Raw genomic sequence first — 23,377 nt, forward strand, 5'->3', positions numbered from 1 at the left:
AATGGTAAAATTGTGTTCTTTTCTGTGGCTGAGTAGTCTTCCATTGCATATATGTGCCGCATCTTTTTATCTGTTCATCTGTTGATGGACATTTCAAATTAGTGTTTTCTTTCTTCCTTCCTTCCTTTCTTTTTCTTTCTTTCTTTCTTTTGGATTTACACTCAGGAGTGGAATTTCTGGGTCATATGGTAGTTCTGTTTTTACTTTTTTGAGTAATCCATACTGTTTTCCACAGTGGCTCCATCAGGTTGATTTTCAGTTTCTGCCTAACTTTTTTGAAACTTAGCTTTCATAAAACATCAGTAAACATTGTGAACTGGTAGATGATAGGACCCCTGAAATTTAAGATTTGGAAGGGGGCTTTTCTGTTCCAGCTTTCCGATTAGTTAGATGATTACTATAGAATGATTAATATTGGTGATATTTTAAAGGTGAACAGTGTTTTACCCTACATCATCTATTTTGTATCTACATCTGCCATTTTCAAAAGTGGTGTTCATTTCTACAGATCAGGTCTGGACATAAATGTAAGGAAAAATTTAAGACTGGGATAAACAAAAGGGCTGATTGGATAGTCTTTTCATCAAAGTGCTGAAGTCTCTGGGGATTACACACTCCCACAGGAACAGACATCTTTGTGACTAAGCTCTTTTACAAATCTGTTGAGATAAACGTCAGCCTAAAGACTGTATGACTATCAATCTCTGTATTGACCAGGAAAATTCAGAAGTTGACGAGAATACTGAAGTAATGCAAATAACTCTTGTCCGTAGACAGGCAAAGAAATTCTGTCCTGTGGATGGTCAATTGATTTTCTTCTCCCATTGTGGAAGCAGACAGCTTTGCGTCCATTTGTAAATAGAGTGTATATAGCCTTCTTAACTCTACATTGCTTCCCTCTTTGACTTCTTTGAATGGGTTGTCACATTTCAGTGATTCTCACTGGTAATGTGATAAATAAAATATTTAGCAGGTATTCATTTTATATTTGTATGAGAGCCTTGATTTTACCTTTTTGAGAAATTATCCTTTAACTTAAGGTGTTACACAAATGGCCCTTGCATCATAGAACACCACTTATCCTTCTCCCTAGGATTATCGATAAAGACACTGAGGCTTTCAGAAACTCAGTATACATATATACAGATATATATGTAAAAAATACACACATATATATGTATAGCTCATATATATGTAATAAATTGCTGAGCTGGATTTGAATCCACATCTATTCAGTTTCTAAACTGATGTTCTTTCCATCTCATAGCACTACCTTCTCATTAAGAAATATACTTGTATTATTTAAGAATTGCTTTTTTTTTCATGTTCCAATTGAGGCTGATATTGGAAGTTAACTATTTGTTATCCAAAATAAAAGGGGGGCAGTTCTCATCATGGCACAGTGGTTAACAAATCTGACTAGGAACCATGAGGTTGCGGGTTCGATCCCTGGCCTTGCTCATTGGGTTAATGATCTGGCGTTGCCGTGAGCTGTGGTGTGGGTCGCAGATGCAGCTCGGATCCCACGTTGCTGTGGCTGTGGTGTAGGCCAGCAGCTACAGCTCTGACTGGACCCCTAGCCTGGGAACCTCCATATGCCGTGGGAGCAGCCCTAGAAAAGGCAAAAAGACAAAATAAATAAATAAATAAATAAAATTAAAGTGGGGATATTCTCATAATGTTGAGATTCATGGTAGTAAAATTTGATTTACATCATCTTAGACTTCAGCTTTGTCACTTTGTCTTTCTGACTGCTAGGTTTCTCTGTTCTGCACTGGCGGGGATATTTTTCTTGGCTTTGCATGAAGTAATACCATATTTCTCAAAGCCTCGGTTGGTTTCACTGAAGGTATGCAGTAAATTGCATACATAGCTACTCCCACTCAGTGCTTGCTCAGGCCTTTTGATTATGTTGAGAAGAAAGCCTCAGTGAGGTGGCCATGTGTCTGTAACATCTCTCATTCTTGCCTTGCTCCTCCTTACAACAAAGAGAGAGCCTCAGAGCCCCGCCAGCAGGGTCAGCATATAATTTGTTTTGGTTGTCTTTACTGTGCTTATTTAATGGTTATCTTTTATTTATGGAAACTCATTCTGTTTTGCATTTACATTCATAGTATAAAGCTTCCTTTAGAATAGGGTGCTGTTAAAAAAATTGAGGGAGTTCCCCAACTAGTATCCAAAAAGATGCAGGTTCTATCCCTGGCTTCGCTAAGTGGGTAAGGATCCGGCGTTACACCACACCATGAGCTGTGGTGTAGGTCATAGACTAGGCTCAGATCCCAGGTTGCTGTGGCTGTGGTGTAGATTGGCAGCTGTACCTCCAATTTGACCCCTAGCCTGGGAACTTCCATATGCCGCACATATGGATCCAACAAGCAAAAAAATATTAAGTGAGGATGATAGTTATGAGCTACGAGATGGCAAAAACTATGACTCTAATGCCTCAAATTTGAGATGGAGGAGAGTCTTTGGAGGTGGAAAATCCAGGACTGTTCCAATCAGCCAGGTCCTAGTTAAGTGGCCCTGGGTCACTTACCTATACTAACCTATCCATCGAACTGAGAATACTACTGTCTACCCACAGATTCTTTGTGACAAGGAAATAAGATACTAAAGGTGAGTATAAGCTTCTCAAGGTCACAGAGTCTATAGAGTATACCTAGTTCATCTTTTTATCCTTCAGCTTTTGATACAGTCCTTAGCACATAGAACTCAGAGCTCATTTTGTTCTTTCCTTCTGTGGTGCTACTTAGTGTGATTACATATTATAAAGCAGAGGATATTACCTATGACCATATAAAATATATCCAAGCATTTCCAATCTTTCATTTTTCCCTGTGATTGTCCGTGTATACACTGTATACATTGACTACACACAGGATATACATTTGAAGTGTAGGAATAGATTATAAAGCAAGAAAAAAATTCCCTTCTTAAATCTCACCTCATGATACTTATACATCACCCCTTGAAGTCAACCAGTCTTAACTTGACAAACTTCTATTTTTTTCTATAATTAAAAAAATTTATATACTTGAGATACCTCTATAAACACAGCTTTATAACCTGTTATTTTCGCTTAATGTTAGATCATAAACCTTTTTATTCAGTGTTCAGAATTCTTTCATTCAGGTTTGTTTGTTTGTTTGTCTTTTGTCTATTTAGGGCCACACCTGCAACATACAGACGTTTCCAGTCTAGGGGTCAAATTGAAGCTGTAGCTGCTGGCCCACACTGCAGCCACAGACAGCAACCGGATTCTGAGATGCTGTCTACGACCTGCACCACAGCTCACTCCAACAAGGGGATCCTTAACCCACTGAACAAGACCAGGGGTCGAACTTGCATCCTCATGGATACTAATCGGGTTCGTTAACCACTGAGCCACGAGGGAACTCCTGGTGTGATTTTTAATGTTTGAGGCACAGTGGGTCCTTCTTTTCTCCATCGTGTGATCTACCAGGAGAATGTCAGTCTGGGAACTCTTTGGTAGAATGTTTCCAAATGATCTGGGTGGGGAGGGCAGAGCTGTTTTGGAGGCGGGGTAGGGAAAGTGGGGAGATGGGGGAAGTGGGTAGGAAAGGAGGCTTGGGAGACAGAGTCACCTGCACAAACTAGAGTGGGAGGCCCTGCAGAAGGGACAGGGTGGTGGCTGTGGTGAGGCTTGGAACCACCCATTAATCTTGTGCTCCCTCTGCTGGCTTTGCTGAATACATTCACCGCCTGAAGAACGTGAGCAGGCACTACAGAGGAGCCAAGTCCTTTGAAATCACTTGTGACAGACGGAGGAGAAATGGCCACCCTTTTTGCAATTTTTAGAAGATCAAAGTTTACATCAACACTGATGGACTGATTGATTGTGCTTATTCAATTGAAACACGTTGGACTCTGTCACCACTACTCCCTTGTCCCCAGGGTAATGGAATTCTAAAGTTCTCCCCTTTTCTTTCCAAGATCCTTATTATTCTCCTGCCAGGTCTCCAGTGATCTCTTTGGTCATTTCTCTTAACCGTATCTTGCTGTTGCTTTTCTCAGCGTTTTTCCTCCTCTTGCCCCACCCCGCCCCCTTGCTGGTGCCATTTGTGAATGAAAAAGTAATGATAAAGCCCTGCCTTTGCTTTGCAAAGCAGGTCTCAGTTAGCTGCTCTAATTGTGCAGCCTGTTATTTCTCCGTTTGTGCTTAATTCAAAGCTGTAAAAAGCTTTTCAAAATAGGTGTGTGCTCTCCTTGGCAGTTGTGCTAAAACAATGCCTCCAATAAAAAGAAAGCAAGACATGTTGGCAATTTCCTTTTCCATAATTTATAGTGATTTAGCTCCCCCCATCAGGAGATAAGAATTTCTTTGGGAACAATTTTCTTTTAATAGCACCATCTGAAGCAGCCAACATTTCTTTTGCAGTCATTAGAGCTCCTAGCCTCCAAAACAGTGACTTAAGATTGAATTAGGATTTAGAGAGTGGCTGCTTGCATCACATAAATAAACAATGTGGGCCCTAAACATTTCATTACAGAACTTAAATAATCAGTACAGATGGCCAGCTGCAGCATTACACACGCATAACCCATTTAAAAGATGACATTGTGGGGTCAGGAGCGTTCATGTTCTCCCAGCGCTCTTCATTTACTCTACTTGGGTTACTTCTTTTACACTAAGCACCAAAGCCTGGGTCAGGCAAATTATTGCAAGCAGTAATGCAGACAGATGAGAAGATAAGGAAATTGTTGAACAACGAGAGGACAAGTACTAAATTAGCTTAAGGATTTATAGCCCCAAGCTTAGCCTAATAAATGTTATTTGCCTCAGTCCTTCTTGCTGAGTTGCAAGTGAACAACAACCACAACAACAAAAAAACAAAAAACAAAAAACCATAAACAAAAAACCCAAAAAAAACTAAACCTCAAAAAAATTTAAGTACACGTAGAAAGGTTATTTATTATCAGCTTCAGATATAGCTGGTTCTAGACCCTCAGGTAAGGTTGTTAAGGCTGCTCCCTTCCATGCTGGCTTCATTTCTAGCATGATGCTGTTGCTGGTGTTCTCTGATGCTCCAGGCCTGTGTATTAACACCTCCAATTCTATGGAAAGTGATTCCTGGAGTTTCCATTCTGGCTCAGCAGTAATGAACCTGACTAGTATCCATGAGGATGTAGGTTTAATCCCTGGCCTGGCTCAGTGGCTTAAAGACCTTGCATTGCCATGAGCTGCGGTGTAGATTGCAGATGTAGCTGAGATCCCGAGTGCCTGTGGCTATGGTGTGGGCCAGCAGCTGCAGCTCTGATTCGACCCCTTGTCTGGGAATTTTCATGTGCTGTAGGTGCGGCCCTAAAAAAAAAAAGAGAGAGAGAGATTCTTTGTCCTAATCATTATAGGAAGAGATTATTGTATCTCTTTAACATATTTTGAATATGTTTTGAATGCATGCATTTTCTGAACAGTCATTGTGTCTAGAAGAGTAGAATGCTTTGATGGAGTCCTTTCAGCAAGCCATGATTAGGGAGTGGGGGGCAGGGGTGGGCTGTGGGAAAAAAGGGGGTTTGTGCATAGTTCCACCAAAAGAACTAGACTAGGGGAGGAAGTGAGTGGCCCTTCAAGGGAAAAATCTATGTGCTATTAGCAGATGGTGATGGAAGGGGTGTTAACTAGGAAAAGGAGATGTCTAATCCTTCAACCAAGGCAATATAGAAAGGAACATTCACTAGGACTTCCCAATGAATTCAGTTAACACAGAGAATAGACCCTACCATCATTACTGGCAAATGCCAAGTCTGTTTATTTGCCTGAGGTTCTAGTTCCAAGTGTACATTTATTAGCAGGCTGATCTAGCAAGTGTTCTGCGTAAGTAAAAAAAATCTTACGAGCATCTTTTCTATGCTACCACTCCGGGTTTGCCAACTTTTTAAGTTTTCCATTTTCTCAAATGAAAGAAGAATGGCTTACTGGACACCATCCTCAGTCTGTTGAATTAACCAAAATGTGCTGCGGCTCTTCTGAGAATCCTAGTGCTGAAAGGGTCAAGTGAATGTAAATAAGGTACGGTTGAACTAACAGGTTCCAGACTGCTAAACTCCTGTTAAGACTTTAGAAATGTTTCTTTCTTTTAACTTGTTCTTGGGGCCATTTACTTGTGGTTATTCTGCTGGTGCCACAATCTCTCTGGAATGTTTTACTAGTCAACAGACTATAATAATACTAAAAGGAACTGTTGTTACATTTCTGTTACATTTCTGTAAATGTAACTGTTGTTACATTACAAACACACAACACACACACACCCCCCCACACCCCCCACACACAAATGACTACATAGAAAACCATTGAATCTGAATGAGATGGATTGTATCAATATCGATTTCCTGGTTGTGATATTGTCTACATTTGTAGGATGTTACCATTGGGGGAAAGTGGGGGAAGGAACATAGGAGCTCTCTATATAATTTCTTTATAACTGCATATACATCTACAACTGTCTTAAAAAATTTTTATAGGAGTTCCCATCATGGCTCAGTGGTTAACAAATCCGACTAGGAACCATGAAGTTGCAGGTTTGATCCCTGGCCTTGCTCAGTGGGTTGGGGATCCAGTGTTGCCATGAGCTGTGGTGTAGGTCGAAGACATGGCTTGGATCCCATGTTGCTGTGGCTCTGGCGTAGGCTGATGGCTACAGCTCCGATTCAACTCCTAGCCTGGGAACCTCCATGTGCTGCAGGAGAAGCCCTAGAAAAGGCAAAAAGACCAAAAAAAAAATTATAAAGAATATAAAAAATAAAAATAACATAAGACCAACAAATCCCCCCAAATAGCGAAGTGTTGGCATTATGATAATATCCTGTGTTGTCTTCATGGAAGTAAACATGTGAAATATTTTTCCAAATAATGGTGTGAATGTGTCCTTATCTTCATGCAGACTGAAAAGCTTTGGACTGAAATTGTTGAAGCCATAGGCTGGTATACAAATACGATGGACTTAGTTGTGGAAAGAGTTCTGGCACACAAGTTCTGTAAATATGTATTCATTCAACAAATATTTATTTATTTCATTTTTTTTTTAAATTGCAGTAAGGAAGTTCCTATTGTGGCTTAGAGGGTTAAGAACCCAGCTAGTATCCATGAGGATGTGGGTTTGATCCCTGGCCTCGCTCAGTGGGATAAGGATCTGGCATTGCCACAAGCTGTGGTATAGGTGGCACATGCGGCTCAGATCTCTTGTTGCGTGGCTGTGGTGTTGGCTGGCAGCTACAGCCCAATTCGACCCCTAGCCTGGGAACTTCCATATGCCGCAAGTGCATTTCTGAAAAGAAAAATAATTGCAGTTAAATTCACATAATATAAAATTAATCATTTTAAAACAAAATCAGCTGTTTTGAAGCAAACAGTTCTAGTACACACATAATGATGTGTAATCACCATCCCTATCCATTTCTAACCATTTTTATCAAACCAAAATATTTAGCACTTACTTTCCATCTCTCCTCCCTCCTCTGCACCCTCTAGGTCTGGCAGCCACCAATCTGCTTCCTGTCGCTACACATCTGTTTGTGGATATTTCATAAGACGGAATTATAAATGCGTGAACTTTTGTATCTGATTTCTTTAGCTTAGCATAATGTTTTGGATGAAGCTTAGCATAATGTTTCCTGATGAAGGAAAACATTCATCAATGTTGTGGCATGTGTCAGTACATCATTCTTTTTCCTGGTTGAATAATATTCTGTTGTATTGATATAGCACATGGCTTATTCATTCAACAGCTGATGACCATTTGGGCTGTTTCCCCCTTTGGGTTAGTGTGACTAGTGCCACTATAACATATACAAGTATTTGCTTGAACATCTGCTGTCAGTGCTTGTGGGAATTTACCTAGGAGTGAAGTTGCTGGGTCACATAAAAATCCTTTGTTAAACTTGTCAAGTATTTATTGAACCACCAAAGTATTCCCTGTAGTATTCTAAGTGATGACAACACAATAGTGAACCAAAGACATGAAGATCCTCCTGTCCTGGGGCTTATAACTTAAGCTAGTGAAGACAAAAAACAGCAAGCAGGAGAGGTGTATAATTTGTAGTACAAAATGAAAATGCAGGTCTTCTTGGAAAAAAATTATTAAAAATTTCAAAACAGCAGAGTTCCCATTGTGGCTCAGCAATAAAGAACCTGACTAGTATCCATTATGATGTGGAATTTGATCCCTATCCTTGCTCAGTGGGTTAAAGGATTTGATGTTGCTGTGAGCTATGGTGTAGGTTGCAGACACAGCTTGGATCCCACATTGCTGTGGCTGCGGTGTAGGCCGGCAGCTGTAGCATTTTGAGCTCTAGCCTGGGAACTTCCAAATGCCACCAGTATGGCCCTAAAAAAGACACACACGCAAAGAATTTCAAGACGGCAACAACAGAGCATTAAACTACATGTAGGACACTTCTGTAGGGGCCCTGAGATACTTTACATGTCACTCACCCTGAAGCTGACTCTGACAATAAAGCCATAAATATAGTAATTTCAGATGCTGAGCACCCACAAGTACACAAAATAGGGTCACATGATAAGAACAACTGGGAATGTGTGAGCTACTTTGGATAGGTGGGGAGAAAGGCCTCTGTGAGAAGGTCATGTTCAAACTGAGACCTGGATGATGAGAAAGAAGCAGCTTATCAAGGTCTAGGGGCAGAGCATTCAGGCAGAGGGAACAGGATGAATAAAGCCCCCAAGGTATGAATGTTCTCTGGGTAGCTAAGGATGAAAACAACAGAACAAGGCTAGTGTGGCTGGAGCCTAGTGATTTCAGTCTGTATCTAAGTATGACTTCTTTTTCTTTTCTTTTCTTCTTCTTCTTCTTCTTTTTTTTTTTTTTTTTTGGCTACATCATGCAGTGGCTTGATGTGAGATCTCAGTTCCCAGATGAGGGGTTGAATCTGGGCTGTAGCAGTTAAAGCGTCAAATCCTAACCACTAGACCACCAGGGGACTCCCAAAATGTTATTTCTAACATTATGCTCCTGAAGAATGCCCCCAAGTTTTCACATTCCTAATCAATAAAAACCTGGGGAGTTTCCACTGTGGCACACTGGGTTAAGAATCTGACTGCAGTGGCTCTGTTTGCTGCAGAGTCATGGATTTTATCCCCAGTCCCATGCAGTGGATTAAAGGATCCAGCATTGCCACAGCTGAGGTGTAGGTCACAGATGCAGCTCGGATTCAATCCCTGGCCCAGGGAACTTCCATACACCATGAGTACAGACATTAAAAAAAAAAAAGTGGGGCTTGTTCTTTAGAACGAAGCCAGCAAAGCTGCCTTGGTAACCTTAGGATCTGGACCCATGGTTCTCAAGGAGCAGGGCACAGCACATGGGTGTTCCCTGGAGGACCCCATATTTTGCTGAATGTGTAAAATTTATGCTGCTTCATGAAGAATGCCTAGTATATGTGGGAGTTCTGAGCTGAGGGGTGACTGGATATGGTTTGTGTGGGGGACAGTTTGATGCAAAAAAATGATAAGAAGCATACCATCATGTCCAAGACTGTCCCCTGGGATGTACTGAAAATGTGGGATTCTCAGACACCAATGGTCAATTAATCATTGACAAAGGAGGCAAGGATATAAAATGGGAAAAAGACAGTCTCTTCCGCAAGTGGTGCTAGGAAAACTGGACAGCTGTATGTAAATCAATGAAGCTAGAATACATCCTTACGCCATGTACAAAAAGCAACTCAAAATGGCTTAAAGACTTAAACATAATACAAGACACCATAAAACTCCTAGAACAGAACATTTTTTTTTAGGTCTGCACCCACAGCATATGGAAGTTTCTGGGTTAGGGGTCGCCATGGAGCTACAGCTGCCGGCTTATGCCGGCCTATGCTCTGGCAATGCCAGATCCTTAACCCAATGAGCAAGACCAGGGATGGAACCCTGGTCCTCATAGATACTAGTCGGGTTTGTTGCTGCTGAGCCATGGTGGGAACTCCCACAAAACATTCTTTGACATCAACCATACAAATGTTTTCTTAGGTCAGTCTCTCAAGGCAATCGAAATAAAAACAAAAATACACCCATGAGATCTAATCAAACTTAGAAGTTTTGTATAGCAAAGGAAACCATGAAAAAAAGAAAAGACAACCTGGGAGTAAATAGTTGGAAACGATGCAACCGACAAGGGCTTAATCTCCAAAATATGGGAGTCCCCGTCATGGCTCAGCAGAAATGAATCTGACTAGTAGCCATGAGGACACAGGTTCCATCTTGGCCTCGATCACTGGGTTAAGGATCTAGCATTGCTGTGAACTATGGTGTAGGTCACAGTCATGGCTTGGATCTGGCATTGCTGTGCCTGTGGTGTAGGCCGGCAGCTACAGTTCCAATTCAACCCTTAGCCTGGGAACCTCCATATGCCTCAGGTGCAGCCCTAAAGAGCCAAAAAAAAAAAAAAAAAAAAATCTCCAAAATATGCAAACACTTCATGCAATTCAACAACAAAGAAACAATCCAACTGAAAAATGGGGAGAAGACTGAATAGACATTTCTCCAAAGAAGACATAAGGATGGGCAACAGGTCCATGAAAAAAATGTCTAACATCACTAATTATTAGAGAAAGGCAAATCAAAACTGCAAGGAGGTACCATCTTACAGGGGTCAGAATGGCTATCATGGATAAGACTACAAAAAACAAATGCTGGAGAGGGTATGGAGAAAATGGAACTCTCCTGCACTGTTGGTGGGAATGTAAATTGGAACAAGCTCTATGGAAAACAGTATGGAGGTTCCTCAGAAAACTATAGATCTGTGGTAGGATCCAGCGATCCCACTCCTGGGCATGTGTCCAGACAAAACTTTCATTCAAAAAGATACATGTACCCCTGTGTTCACTGCAATGCTATTTACAATACCCAAGACATGGAAACAACCTAAATGTCCATTGACAGTTGAATGGATTAAGAAGATGTGGTACATATACACACTGGAATACTACTCAACCATAAAAGAGAACAAAATAATGTCATTTGCAGCAACATGGCTGCAGCTAGAGATTCTCATACTAAGCAAAGTCAGAAAAACAAATACCATATGATATCATTTATTTGTGGAATCTAAACTATGGCTCAGATGAACCTATCTACAGAACAGAAATAGTCTCACAGACATAGAGGGCAGACTTGCGGTTGCCAAGGGGTTGGGGGAGGGAGTGGGCTGGACTGGGATTTGGATGTGAATAGATGCAAACTATTACATTTAGAATGGATAAGCAATGAGGACCTGCTGTATAGCACAGGGAACTATATCCAATCACATGTGATAGAACATGATAGAGGATAATGTGAGAAAAGTGTGTATATATGTATGACTGGGTCACTTTGCTATACAGCAGAAATTGATAGAACATTGTAAATCAACTATAATAATAATAATAAAAAGAGTGTGGGTTCCTAACAACAGAGTCCTGGAAGTAAAGGAGCCTGAACTGAGGCCAAGAGCTTAGAGTGATTTTTGTGCATACTCTGGTGGACACTGCCAGATATGGTTAAATGGAAGTAGACTGCATTGCCATCACTGCTGATAGCTCCCATGTCTTTCTATCTCTCTTAGGATGCCTTCAAAAGCTCAGTACTCATAAAGTTCTGGGAACTGGAAAAAACGTAGAGAAGATGACTCCAGACAACACTTACAAGGGGTGAAAGTCATATGCCTGGCTGCCCTAGCAGTTCTTTCTGCAACTGGGGAACCCCAGCCCAAGAAGCAGGCCTCACACTCACGCCAAGAATTGTCTGGAGCCATGAAGGCAGTTGGGGGTGAGTCAGAGAGATGATACAGTCCAGGAGGAATCTTTTAGGAATTATTGTAAAATCAATGGTGTAACAGCCTAGTTAAATGAGGCTGGAGACTGACTATTAGAAAGGAAAAAAAACCCTTATATTTGCACGTGTTCCCTAAGCAGTGTTAGAAATGATGAAAGAAGAGCGATGAATATCTAACAGGAGAAAATGAAGATGTCAGATCACAGAAATGATTGAGTGGAGATGTAAATGCTTCATAAGGTTTGCAAGAGTAAATGTTGCCTAGTTCTTTTTGGTGGATAAATTCTGTGTTATCTTCGATCACTCTGAATAGCTTGGATCTATAAACGTGGTCATATTCCTTTTAAAGGATGCAGTCTTGGTCCACTGGCCTACAATAACAAACGACTCTAGACCGAGTAACTTAAAAACAAACATTTATTTTTCACACTTCTGCAGGCTGGGGATCTGGGATGGGAGGGCAACACCTTGGGTTTTGGTGAGAGAGCCCTTTTCTGGGCTACAAACTGCTATAATTCTCACTGTATCCTCACACGGTGGAAAGAAGGTGAGAAAGCTCTCTGGGGTCCTTTTTTATAAGGGCACCAATCCTATTCATGAGGGTTCCGCCTTCATGAACTAATTGCCTCCCCAAACCCTGTCCCCCCTGCCCCCCAACTAATACCATCATATTGAGGGTTAGGATTTCAACATATGAATTTGGAGGGAGACAGATGAATTCAGGTCATTGTAGACCATATTGGCTTCTGAAATGGGGTTCATATTCATTGCCTTTGTGGAAGTACTGTCTGGTGAGAACATTTTGCGTTGTTTCAGCCATGCTTGGGGGTCCAGCTATAAGACAATTCTCTGCAAAATACAAAATCCCAAACTCTTTGGCCATGTTTAGCAGGCATTGCTGAATCTGCATTCCATTCAGATTGTGCAACACATACCTTTTATTTTTTAAAAAAAATGCTCATCATTTGGCAGGTTTTTTTTTTTAATATATTCTTTGAAAGCGAAGTACCTAGGGAAAATGTTATATTCTCATTTCAAGCTAAATATAACCCCTCCAGATGGAAATAGAAATTAGAAAAAGTTCCATCTCATCTCAAGTAGTTCTTTTTTTCCTCTCTGCTATGATAATAGAAAAAAGTCACTGAAAACCAGCTACGTAAAAAAACATTCCCCACATATTTTTTTCCTAGTCTGAGTCAAATTTGAAAGTTAAGTCACTTCTTTATAGTGAGAACTCTGAAAATAATTATTTTGTAATTGTTGGAAAAAAGTGAAGTTACAATAATTGTAATAATGTTCTACAAATATAAAGTTAATATTTGTATGACTGAAATTTAATCTGACAACATTGGCTTCCTATGACCTGTTTTAATAGGAAGGGTATACTTTTCATTTTTGAGAACCTTCTACTTGAAAATTGAATAATCAGGAGTTCCCGTCATGGCTCAGCAGTAACAAACCTGACTAGTATCCATGAGGACCTGTGTTCAATTCTTGGCCTCTCTCTGTGGGTTAAGGATCCAGCAACTCCTATTTGTCACCTAGCCTGGGAAATTCCATATGCCACAGGTGTGGCCCTAAACAACAACAACAAACCCCAAAAAGAATAATCAGGAGTTCCCTGGTGGCCTAGAAGTTAAGGATCCAGAATTGTCACTGTTGCGGCTTGTGTCACTCCTACGGCCCAGGTTTGATCCCTGGCCAGGGAACTTCTGCATGCTGCAGGTGCCACCAAAAAAAAAACAAACCAACAAATAAAAACTTGAATAATCATTCCACTTTTGTTTCAAAAATTGCATGCATATGTATTCACATGCAAAAAAATAGAATATGGAAGAATATGTCCCAAAATGTATGTAATCATCACATCTAGGGGTAAGATAAAGTATGATTTTTTCTTTTTTTGTATTTTCACATCTTTTACGATGACATTTATTATTTATTTAATATGCGGGGGAAGAGAAAACTAACACGGGCAAACTAGGGGTCGGAGTCTTGGCAATAAGCAGATGGCATACTCAAGAGTTTCAGCAAAGAAAGCTGAACTGAGTTTAATCACTTTGTGGAGAGGAGCTGGCAGGGTTAGGAAACCAATAGTTCACATGATCAAGTACCTAAGGATGCCATGTAGGAAGCTATTACCACCCTTACAAAAGGCCAAAGTGGGAGAAACTTGATTCCAGAGCCTGAAGAAAACTTGAGGCTGACAGGCACTGGCAAGGCGGAGGCAGAGCTGGGAGAAACAATCACCCTCGTCCTCATTTCTTTCCCTGATCTGATCCCAGTGGAACCCAGGTTAGGCCCTCCTAAGAGGTTGGTCTCAAGGACACAGAGTAGTGCTGGCGTCACCTGTAGTCACTGTCATGGTGGCCTTCACAGCAAAGAAGATGTAGAAATGGATTCAATCTAAGTCTGCCTGACCCAGGGCTCCATCTGCCCATCAGTCCCAAATAACAAGGACGGTGTGAACATGCTAAGCTTTGCTGGTCCGCTCTCCTGGGTGAAAAGGAAAGGAGGGGGAAGGACAAGAACAAAAGGTGTTTAGACAAGGGTTCAAACTGTGCACATTCTCAGTTGATAAGCTGTGCTATCTGGGAAAGCGCTGTATTTCAAGTGCATCGGTGACTTCCTGCTCAGCAAAGGAAACCACCAGTAGAGCACAAAGAGTCCTGTGGAATGGGAGAAAATACCTGCAAACCACATATTTGATAGAGAAAAAAATTTTTTTTAAGCTGCACGTGTGGCATATGGAATTTTCCATATGCCACACGTGTCGAAGAGATACAGCTGCCAGCCTACACCACAGCCACAGAAACGCCAGATCCAAGCCACATCTACGACCTATACCACAGCTCACAGCAATGCTGGATCTTCAACCCACAGAGCAAGGCCAGGAATTGAACCCAAATCCTCATGGATGTTAGTCGGGTTCGTTAACCACTGAGCCACAACAGTAACTCCAGATTCTGCATTTCTGTCACACTCCTAGGTGATGCTGAGTCTGCTGGTTCAAGGACCACTCTTAGTGTAGCAATTCTTGTCAATGAAAAAATTAATCCATCGTCAACCTAAGAAAGAAATAGAAATTTTTATTCAGGATAACCTAAGGATTATAACCTGGAAGACAGTCTCTCAGAAATCTCTGAGGACTGTTCTACCCATTAGAGGTCAAAGCATAATTATATATGTTTTGGAGATAAAGGGTTATACATCATACTAACATATTGACAGTTTACATAGTTCAAGGCAAGTAATGGGTCACTGTAACTCCTTACAAGGTTGAGAATGGAATGTTATCTCCTAAGGAGTTAACTTGCTGGTGCCAGGAGGAAATTGCCCTTTTTTTTTTTTTTTTCCCAAGTAGGCATTCCTATGTCTTCTAAGAGGACCTGGTTAATGTATAATGCAGATGTAAAATTCACACTAAAGAGAAGGCAGGAGTGGCTTAAAAGACTGAGAAATTCTTATGTTAAATTTTTTTTCTTGTCCTGCCTTAAAAATATTTTTTAAAATCAGCTTTAAGCAATATACTATATTGAGATCTTCCTCAACTTACGACGATGTTATTTCTGATAGACATATTGCAAGTGGAAAATATTGCAAGTGGAAAATATCACAAGTTGAAAATGCCTTTAATACATCTAACCTGCTGAGCATGATAGCCTAGCCTACCTCAGACATGCTCAGAACACTTATATTAGCCTACAGTTGGGCAAGATCATCTAATGCAAAAAGCCTATTTTAGGAGTTCCCATCGTGGCTCAGTGGTTAACGAATCCCACTAGGAACAATGAGGTTGTGGGTTTGATCTCTGATCTCGCTCAGTGGGTTAAGAATCTGGCATTGCCATGAGCTGTGGTGTAGGTCACAGATGCGGCTGGGATCCTGCATTGCTGTGGCTCTGGTATAGGCTGGCGTCTACAGCTCCAATTAGACCCCTATGCCATGGGTGCGGCCCTAGATTAAAAAAAAAAGACCAAAAAAAAAATCCTATTTTATAATAAAGTGTTGACTATCTCAGGCAATTTATTGAATACTATACTGAAAGTGAAAAACGGAATGGTTCTTTGGGTACAGAATGGTTTTAAATGTATCTGTTGTTTACTCTTGTGATCACTTGGCTGACTGGGAGCTGTGCTTGCTGTCTTGCCCAGCATCACAAGAAAGTATACTGCATATTGCTAGCCTGGAAAAGATCAAAATTCAATGTACAGTTTCTACTGAACATGTATGGCTTTTATAACATTGTAAAATTAAAAATCGTTGTCAAACTTGTAAGTTGGGAACCATCTGTAGTTGCAAGAGAATACTGGCATTGGTACATCAGTTAGGATGCTTTTGGTTGCAGGTAACAGAAAACCCACCTCAAGCTGGCTTACTTAAAAAAATAAAGATGGGAGTTCCCATTGTGGCTCAGCAGGTTACAGACCCAACGTAGTCTCTGTGAGGATATGTGTTCGAGCCCTGGCCTCCCTCAGTAGGTTGGGGATCCAGCATTGCCACAAGCTGCAGCTTAGGTCACAGATTGGGCTTGCATCTGCTGTTGCCATGGCTGTGGTGTAGGCTTGCAGCTGCAGCTCTGATTCGACCTTAAGCCCGGGACCTTTAATGGCAGGTGCAGCCATTAAAATTAAATTAAATTAAATTAAAGATGATTTATATTGTCATGTAACTAAAGAAGACTGTGATGGGGTGGAATTCAGGCACAATTTGATCAAGGTTCTAGCTCTGTTTCTCTGTGATTCTCTTGGTGTTGCCCTCCTCTATATGCTCTTTCCATTTTTGGTTGACTTCATGGCAAAATGACTGCAGTTTTTTCAGCTGTCCTATCTCTGTATTTTACCATCCAGTAGAAAAGAGGTTATCTGTTTTCCTAGCCATCAAGAAAAGTTCTATTCTTCACACTGATTTGACCAATTCAGGTTCTTTATGGGGTGAGGCGGGGAATTTATAATGTATTTGGCTGAAGTTGTCTGTTTGTTAGTTTCGTAAGAGCTGGCTCATGTTGTCCTGAGTGCCTAGTCCTGATGATACATAGATGTTCAAATAATCTACCTTCCATGAAGTCACAGGTGGACCCGTGGCTCCATGTCTACCTAGAGCAGTGATTCTAAACTCTCCCACATAAAAATTATTTGGGAAACTTTAAAAACACAGATGCCTAGACTTCTACCCCAGATCAAATAGATAAGAGTTTCTTGGGGAAAAGCCTAAAAATCTCAGTTTTACGTAGATCTAATGTGCAGTGATTCCAAGGATTGGAAACCCCTTACTTAGAGCAGTGTCTCTCAGTAAGAGGGAAGGAGGAGGGTTCTGTCCCCAGAAGACTTTTGTCATTTGTCATTTGTCATTGACATTCTATTGATGTTTGTAGCTGTTTTTGGTTGTCACAGCTGGAGAGGAGTTGCTACTGGTATCTGGTAGGATGGTGTGAAACATCTTTTAATGCACAGGACAACCCCCTCCCTCAAACATAAACTACCCAGCCCAAATGTTGATAGTATGGAGGCTGAGAACTGTTGACCCAGAGGGACAAGATGTTAGAGCCAACAGTTTATTTGCAACACATTCTGGCACACAGATAGGGGGACATATAATATGGAATGGTAGTTTTCAGGCTTTATTAAGAATTAGCAGGAGTGCTTATTTATTTATTTATTTATTTTTATTTTTGTGTTTTGGGCCCACACATTTGGTATATGGAAGTTCCCAGGCTAGGAGTCAAATCAGAGCCACAGCTACCAGCCTACACCACAGCCACAGCAACACCAGATCCTTAATCTACTGAGCGAGGCCAGGGATTGAACCTGCATTCTCTTGGATACTAGTCAGATTCATTACCACTGAGCCACAACGGGAACTCCAGGAGTACTTGTTTAAAATGAAGCTTCCTGGGTCTCAGGCTCTTAAGTATTAATTCATCCAATCTGGAATGAGGTCAAGTCAATTGAACACTTAATTCTAACAGAGTTGATTTAGATGTGGGTGTTCCATGGAGCACACCTTGAGAAGCAGTAACAGAACATGCCCACCTACATCTCACATTGTGCAGTCAGGTATGAACCCAGGCTGAGCCCAGAAATAGCCTCAGGAAAGGTGACGTCTGGAGCCAGGAATGCCCGCCTGCTGGTGGAATAGCTTATGTCCACAGTAGATGGGGAGATCTCTGGAGCTGCTGAGGCCCTGGCAGTGCCCCTTACTGTTCTTGGCTGGGCTTGGTCTTGTAAAGTCAAATGAAATCCCCAGTCAGTTCACGGTCTCATCTTCCTTGAAGGAAAAATCATCTGCAGACGGGATTGCTGCTTCCAGTGCAACGAGAAAGCTCTCGGGGTTTCCTGACGCTTGTTTTTAGAGCTCCAAGGGGCTATTTCTATCCTTTCTGTGAGTGTTGTGAGATAGGTTGGAAAGAAAACAAGATTCTCCTCAGGAGTAGACAGTTTATTCAAATCCTTTCATGTAATTGTGATGAGCCTGGCCTAGACGCGCCATGGCCAGGCTGTGTTTATCGTCTCACTGTGGTGCCTGAAAGTGAAACCTGGGTGCCAGATCCTGGCTGCCTGGGAGATCTGGGAGGATACAGAAAGTCTGACAAACTTCAGTCATCCACTGGGTCTCCAGGGGGGCTGTGAGCTTCTGTCAGAGATCCAGCTCTGGGGACAGACCCACTCCCTGGCAGAGACGACTGACAAGATGCCTCTTCCCTTGGCTGCCTGCTACTGTTGTAGCAGCATTTATCCTAAAAGTAGCACAGCCAAGTCCTGCCTGGATGCCTTCTGCATGAAGTTTCCTCAGGCTTGTACAGTGTATAGGGTTCTTCCATACTTGCCACCTCATGGGGAGAGGCAACATTTTGTAGGAGGAGGGAAAAACAAAACAACAACCAAAAAACCCCCCAAACCACTGGCTTTGGAAACCGAAGACAGACGTTAAGTACTGGCTCTGCCTCTGACCAGCCTCATTGGCTTTGACCACCCCCTCACCCTGTAGGTGTGGCTCACTTTTACAAACATACCATTGGTCATCCTGTAAGACCAATCTTGTGAAATCAGTCCAAGGATTCAAATCAGATGAAACGGGTACTAGCTCTTTGATAAAGAGCTACACAGGGGTCCTCATTCTGAGCAGAGTGTGGCCCCCTTAACACTGATGATGACTTAAGTGTCTCTGAATAGCCTGTACCAGGTCATGTGTGATGCATAGTTAAAGTCACTATTTCTCTTTCTTCATTTGGTTAATGGCTGTCTCCCAACCAGGCAGGGACAGTGTCTAACTTTTGGCATACCTGTTCACCTCTACTTTCTCAGCCAGGGCTCAGCTCAATAAATATCTGTTGAGGAAGTGAACAAATGAATGAGTGAATGAAAAATGAAGTCAAATCTACAAAGGTTTTGAGGATGCCTCCCACGTACTAGGGTTTGATGGTCAGGAATTATATGTGGGCAAGAAAGAGAAACATGACCAAACTAATGTGACCTCAAAGAAATAACCAGGAATTACACCCAGGTCTTGAGGGACGAGATGAAAAACCGGAAAATCATCGAGTTCACTTGCCCAGACTGTCTTTCCATCCTCACACCACTCCACTCTCATCTCCTCACTTCCTCTCTGCAGTGCGTTTTATTCTCTCTACCTTCAGACTGGTTCCTTCTTCTTTGTTTTTTTTGCTTTTTAGGCTATAGAGGTTCCCAGGCTAGGGGTCAAATTGGAGCTGCAGCTGCCACTCTATACCACAGCAGTGCTGGGTCCTTAACCCACTGAGTGAGGCCAGGGATGGAAACCGCAACCTCATGGATACTATTCGTGTTCATTACCACCGGGAACTCCCTGGCTCCTTCTACTTTGATCAAACCGGAGACCAGACCACTCCAGCCTCTCATTTTAAGCACCACCTTTATTTATTTATTTATTTATTTATTTATTTATTTATTTATTTATTTATTTATTTGCTTTTTTAGGGCCACACCCTCAGCATATGGAGGTTCCCAGGCTAGGGGTCAAATTGGAGCTACAGCTGCTGGCCTACCCCCCCAGCCACAGCAAGGCCAGATCTGAGCTGCGTCTGTGACCTACACCACAGCTCACAGCAACATTTTATCTTTAACCCACTGAGCGGGGCCAGGGATCAAACCCACAACCTCATGTTCCTAGTCAGATTCATTTCTATTGCACCACTACGGGAACTCCATCAGCACCTCCTCTTATTAATCAGAATCTCTGAGTGCCAAACCCTAACTTCCCAGAGCAAAATTAGGAGTGTCTCAGCTTAGAGAAAGGAGATACCACCTCAGGTCTAGTCAGCCATGATGGCCCAGGCAGTGTGTGGTGGGGGCGGCCCTCTGTGGAAGGGCCCCAGAAGCAGGGGTTCAGAGGGAAGGGGGAGTGGAGCTGAGCAGTGATTACTGGTAGAGGCCTGTCTAGAACACAGACACTGTGCTGGGTGCTGGGGAAGGACCATTCCTTCATTCCAGAAATAATAGTCACTGGTTGCCTACTATGTTGTTGTCACTGTTCCAAGTATTGGGGATCCAGCAGTGACAAGGAAGACAGACAAGAACTTTGCCCTCCTGGAACTCTCATTCTACAAGACAAACGATTGTGCCTCACAGCAAACATGAACAGGAGCAGGATAACTTCAATGGTGGTCAGTGCATGGAGAAACTGGCAATATGATTTAGGGTGGTGGGGCAAAAGGTGGGAAGGTTATTTTTAGTTGCCATTTAGACTGTTCTATTCTGAAATATTGGCCAAAATTCCCAAAATAATAGTGCTAAGATCTGTTTGTTCTATTTACAAAGAAGGAGGTAAGATTCCAGAAAGTTCCATGCGGTTCTTTCCGTGCTTATCATGATATGAGGCATGATTAGGCCAAAACAAGCTTTGGATTAGGGACAACCAGCCTGGGAGTCAGCCTCTCTAACCCTCTTTTGGGACATATAACACAGCTCTGAGCGACTCAGGGTGTACCACATTTCAAGAGCCATCTGCCTCTGCTTGATTTGGGGGCCTGCCTGGTGCAGGCTTTAGAAGTAGAGGTTGATAGAGTGGGAGAGCTATTCATCTGTTTATCTGAATTTCAAGCCACTTGGACTTTTCCCAAGTCTTTCATAGAAAGGATGGGATCTATTCTATAGCCATTCTCAGAAATAACAACAGCTAAGGTTTACCGAATGCTTAACATATGTGAGGCAATTAAGCATTCTGGTCACCAATTTCAGAGTGAGGGAGGGTACCTCACACCACCAAGCAATTCAGATACCAGATGGATGTCCTACAATGCAACTCAGTTCTGACACTCTCTACCAAAGAATAGCACCAACTTCCAAAGGTTAAGGGCTCAATCCCACAATCACATTAACATAAAAAAAGACACCTTTGCCACTCTTATCACTTAGGAAATTCCACGAGTCTTAGGAGCTCTGTGTCAGAAATAGAGTTGAAGACAGAATATATATTTCTTAGTATAAATCACAATATCACAGCTATGTGCCAAAATCTCTACATATATTAACTTAATTTCTACAATTAGACCATGAGCTAGATACTGTTATAAGTCCCATTTTACAGTTGAGGAGATCAAGGCAGAGAAAGCTTAGATACCTTGGTCAAAGTCATGTAGTAGAACTAAACTTCAAATCTAGGCATTCCAGCTCCCAAATCCATGATTCTTACAAATAATATCTGGTCCCAGCTGACTCAGACCCTGGTCTCTGGCTTACCTCAAAGTAAGTATTGAACAACTAAATGACTGCATCAAGCTTACTGTCTCCATTGCTATATAAGTGCCATGTGCATGTCCAATATCTTTCAAAACTCGTATTCAAATACAGAAAGGGAGAGGGAAAAATCATGGCTATCTAGTCAAATGCAGAACAAATTTTGGTTTTTTTGTTGTTTTTTTGCAACTTTTCCATCAAACCATTATAGTCTGAAACCTATCGAGGGAAGAAAGTATTGTAATACACTTGTCTTCATTTAGAGGTGAGATTAGACCCAGAGATTGTGCCCCAGGTATGGAGAGTAAGAGTGAAGTATTAAAATACTTTGACTAAAATTTAACCACAGTAGAGTTTCAGACACCAGTGTGTAGTCAGGAAAGTATTTAGAGTCAGGCAGCTTTTTGACGCTTCTAACCTAACTGCAATCCTTGGTAAATGTGGTGGAATTGATCAGTTGAGTCCAAGTCTGCTTTTGCTAGAAGGAACTGGAAACACTTTTCTGTTTCTCACTTAAAAAAAATTTTTTTTAATTGCAATCTAATTCACATACTGTAAAGTTAACCTTTTAAGGTCTAGTATTTCACAGAATTGAACAGTTGTCACTACGATCTAATTCCAGAACATTCTCTTCACTCCAAAAAAGATAACCATTAGTGGTCACTCCCTCTTCCCCCCTTCCCTGGCAACTACCAGTCAACTTTCTGTCTGTCTGGATTTACCTATTCTGGACTTTTCATACAACTGGGAATCAGATAATATGCAGGTTTTGCATTTGGCTTCTTTCACTGAATGTAAGTGTAAGATTCATCCATGTTGTAATATGTATCTATACTTTATTACTTTCTATTGCATAGTGATATTCTGTTACATGAATTAAACCCATTTTATTTATCCATTCATCAATTGATGGGCATTTTTTGACTGTTATGAATAATATTGCTACCAACATGTAGGTATAAGTTTTTGTGTGGATTTTTTTTTTTTTTTGGTCTTTTTTATGGCTGCTCCTGAGGTATATGGAGGTACCAGGCTAGGGGTCAAATTGGAGCTGCAGCCTCTGGCCTACACCACAGCCACAGCAACATAGGATCTGAGGTGCATCTTCAACCTACACCATAGCTCATGACAACACCGGATCCTTAACCCACTGAGCAATGCCAGGGATCATACCTTTGTCCTCATGGATGCTGTTCAGATTTGCTTCCACTGAGCCATGACAGAAACTCCTGGATGTTTGTTTTTAATTCCCTTGAGTATGAACTTCAATGGTATTGTTCCTCTTTTTGGCTATTGGCTGTTGATTCTTATAGGTAATTGGTTCACAAATTGTTATATCAGGTGGATTTTATTTTATTGGCTAAAGGAAAGTAAGGATTTATTTCTCTCTTTATATGTGGAGAGGCAGGGGGAGAAGGGAGAGGTAGGGATGATACAGAGTTTTGTCATCTAACCTTGTCTAGTGAATTGGTCTTGAGTCTCAGAATAGAAATGAAGTAGGTAGGAGCCTAAGCAGTTCCTAAAATACTTGGTAAAACTGTACACCATCAGGATGTTTTGGGACCCAAGGGACCAGGTTCAACATGGTGGGGACCTTCTCCCCGTATTGATACTGGAATGAGGGCCAATGGGGAGGGGCTAAGGGACATGAGCTGGTGGGCAGTCCAGGATGTGAGGAGGCCAGGATGCAAGGACATACAGTTACAAGTCCTGCTTTGTGAGTCAGGCTGATTTGGGAATGACTATTTCACCCCCAGGTTGGCAACCTCCAGACCATGTCTGTGTGGCCCTACCTCAAAGGCCCAGTGCAAACCGGGGTTGTTGCTTTTTGCCTTTCAGGGAATTTGAGGCCTGACAAGTATAAGTAGCTTTGACC

The sequence above is a fragment of the Phacochoerus africanus genome, chromosome 1 (genome assembly GCF_016906955.1).
Source record: "Phacochoerus africanus isolate WHEZ1 chromosome 1, ROS_Pafr_v1, whole genome shotgun sequence".
NCBI lineage: Eukaryota > Metazoa > Chordata > Mammalia > Artiodactyla > Suidae > Phacochoerus > Phacochoerus africanus.